The sequence below is a fragment of the Egretta garzetta genome, unplaced genomic scaffold, assembly GCF_000687185.1.
Source record: "Egretta garzetta isolate BGI_Z169 unplaced genomic scaffold, ASM68718v1 scaffold615, whole genome shotgun sequence".
Lineage (NCBI taxonomy): Eukaryota > Metazoa > Chordata > Aves > Pelecaniformes > Ardeidae > Egretta > Egretta garzetta.
This window is the reverse complement of record NW_009259857.1, coordinates 918,282-921,915: the sequence shown is the minus strand read 5'-3', so window position 1 is coordinate 921,915 and position 3,634 is coordinate 918,282.

Genomic DNA, 3,634 nt, shown 5'->3' with positions numbered 1-3,634 from the left:
GGCGGCAGCCCCTCTGGTGTTCTGGAGGGGTCGGCAGGCGCTGCTGCAGGATGCCGCCCCAGGCAAATTTCTGCCTTCTCTAGGGGTGGTTTCTGGGCACAGGGCTGGCCCTGCTGGGGACCCCATCCTCTGTGCAGGGGCTGTGGGTGGGTATGGCTGGGCTGGGCAGAGCTGGGTGACACCAGCCTGGGGCCTGTGTCCCTGCCCCTGTGGGAGTCCCAGGCCAGGTTGATTCAGTTGCGCAGGTGTCACTGCCACAACCTGTGACATGACATGACCCTCAGGCACGTGAAGGTTGCAACAGTAGGATGCTGTAGTACACAAGGACATGGAGGCTTTGTTTTTCTGAATTTATTACAAGTTTTATTTATTTATTTAAATTTATTACAATCACAACTAGTAAAGCAAGTATGTGCTTATGATTGCTTACCTATAGGTGCACCTATATGTATTATCTGAGGTGTTACTGGTGTGATGCTTGCCAAACTGCTGCCAGGAGCAGGCATCAGGGAAAAGCCCTGTATCGCAGATGATCCGGGTCACGTAGCGAGGAGTCTGCCCGGGAGATCTCTGCAGAGCAGCTCCAGCGGAGAAGCTCATCTTGGGTAGGTACCATGCTACTTTTACACCTTTTTGGTGCAGACACGTGAAGTGGGTGTACAACACCACTTGACAGAGCAGCTGTTGCTGGAAGGCAGGCTCATTGTTGTAGTTTCTGCGCTTGCTGTCAGTGTGGTTTGCCTGTGCTGGCTCACAGCCGGGTCTCCGCTCCCCGCTGAGCTCATGGGGGATGCCCGGGGCTCCCACTTGCCTCTCTTGGCCAGTCCCTTGCTGGGTTGCCTCTGGCAGCTGGGTGGGCTGCTCCATTGCCTCTCACCATGCTGTACAATCATGGGTGTGGGGCAGGCAATGCCCAAGGGGGGTCAGTGCTGCATGGGGAGCTCCCACAGCCCCCCCAAACAAAGCCCCTCCCCAGCGGTTTGTGCCTCCTGCCTGGGGGCTGCAAAGGCAGTTCGGGGAAGGCGGCGTGAGAGATGCCAGGGTCCAGCCCAGCTGCACCCTGTTGGTAGCCCCAACTGTTGTTGCTGCTGTTTTGTGCTGTGCTGAAACGCACCCTGATTACCAGAGGGGTTTGAGCAAGATGCTCTTTCTCACCTGCCCTTCTGGGGAGAAAAGTGACTCTTCTGGCTGAGGAGGGTACAGGTGTCTCCTGTGGGGTCTCTGGGGCTGGGCTGGGCACCCGGGAGCTTTAACATTTTTTTTTTCTCCCCTCAGAGGGAGGGTGGAGATTCTGCTGCTTCGTGCTGCTGCCTCACCCGCACCCCGCGCCCCCTCGCAGCAGGGCTGCCCCAGGAGCATTGAGGGGAACCCCACCACATTTCTGCCCTTGGGAATGGGACTGGGAGAGACCCTCCACACAGAGAGGATTTACGGCGTGGATTTAATCCCCGAGGGAAGAGGCTGGGCTCCCCAGTTGCAGAAGGATGGCTCGCCTCCCTGCTGGGGACAGCCCTGCCTGCGCCCACGTGGCCCCTGGCTGACAGACACCCCCGCTACAGCTACTGGATGCTCGGGATAAGAGATGCTCCTGCTTCTGCCAGGTGCCCCTGTACTCAGCACTGCTGAGGCCACACCTCGAATACTGTGTTCAGTTTTGGGCCCCTCACTGCAGGGAAGACATTGCCAAGAGCAACAAAGCTGGTGAGGGCTCTGGAGCACAAGTCTGATGAGGAGTGGCTGAGGGAACTGGGGGTGTTCAGCCTGGAGAAGAGGAGGCTGAGGGGAGACCTTATTGCCCTCTACAACTGCCTGACAGGAGGCTGTAGCGAGGTGGGTGTTGGTCTCTTCTCCCAGGTAACAGGCAATAGGACTAGGGGGAATGGCCTCACGTTGTGCCAGGGCAGGTTTAGGTTGGACATTAGGAAAAAGTTCTCCACTGAAAGGGTTGTCAAGCACTGGAAGGGGCTGCCTGGGGAAGTGGTTGAGTCCCCATCCCTGGAGGTATTTAAAAGCCATGTAGACGAGGTGCTTAGGGACATGGTTTAGTGGTGGGATGGCAGGGTTAGGTTAACGGTTGGACTTGATGCTCTTAAAGGTCTTTTCCAACCTAAACGTTTCCATGATTATCACAGCTCCAGGTATATGAAGCTCCAAGTTAATTCAGCTCCTGCTCCAAATCACGGCTCTGGCTACTGCACAGCTGGGATGTGAGATGCTCTACCCCTGGCTAATAGACGCTCCAGCTATACCACAACTCCAACAGATGGACGCTTTGGGCTCGATTTTCAGCTAATTCCAGCTCTGGCTTCTGCTCCTAGACACTCCAGCCATGAGGTGCTCCTGCATGTTACAGCTCTGGCTGATGGACAGTTGTGCTTCAAGTAATTTCAGCTCCAGACAGTGGATGTTGCAGCTCAGGTTATTTGAAGGCCTGAGTTATTTTAGCTCCAGCTACTGCCCATGCTGGAGCTGCTCCTGCTGCTTCCAGCTCTGGATTGTAGAAGCTCCTTCCCATTACAAGCTAATTAAAGCTCCTTCCCTTCATCTGACAAAGCTCCACCTAATTACAGCTCTAGCTTAATAACTGTTCCTTCTTGTTAAAAGCTAATTAAAGCAGCCTGGCTTTTGGCAAGGTTGTAAATCAGTCATTGTCATAACTTGAATATTAACAGTCATAATGGTACATTGTCTAAATATAATTTATTTAATAACTGTTCTGGTGGTTGTACAAACCTTGACTAAAGAGTTGGAGAAAAGCATCTTTTCCCCCAGAGACTAGCTCAGATGTTGAGTTCGACTTGGTACTGCCAGCCTCCCCAACTTCGGGGACCAATGCACCCTCCAGCGGGTGGCCACGCACCCTGCTTACCTTGCCCCCACTGCCCTCCCATTCCACACACCCCCCACCTGCCTGCCCAAAGTCTGCCACCCCCACCAAGCCTCCATTTTGGGGGCTGAAAACTGTCAACTGAGCCTCTGTTTCCAAGTCCCCAAAGTGTACAACTTAGTCTTTTCCCGAGCTTCAGAAATGTAGCACTTGCCCTCTGCTTTTGAGTCTCAGTTTTCCAGCCTGAAAATTGAAAGACAATCTGTTTTGAAGTGCTGAAAACCACAGGACTTAAGTTTTTCTGAGCTTCAGAAACACAGGGCTCTGCCCCTGCTTTTGAGACCCAGAACCAGCCCCCAGAAACTGTTTAAGGCCCAGAACCACAGTATAGCCTCTGGACTTAGTCTGAATTTTCAGTCCCTGAAACACAGCACATAAGGGTTGTTTCTTTTTTTCTGAGCCCCAAAACCACAGGACTAAGTCTCTGTTTTTGTGCTCTGTAAACATAGGACTTAATAAATTTTTGAGCTTCAGAAATGCAGGACTCCTGCTCTGGTTTTGAGCCCCAAAAATGCAGCACTTGACTTCATCTCTGCTACAGGGGCTGAAGACCCTCCACCAAACTTCACTGTAGGGTCAATGGGTGGGAGGAGCATAGCCCACCCACAGCCCTGGGGATTCCCATGCAATTTCGGGGAGTGCTTGGGAACTGGGGTGGGGGGCACCCTCCCTGCAGGGAAGGCCCGACCCCACATCTCTCTGGGGTACCAGCAGCATAGGCAAGGGATCGCGTTATTCCAGACCTAC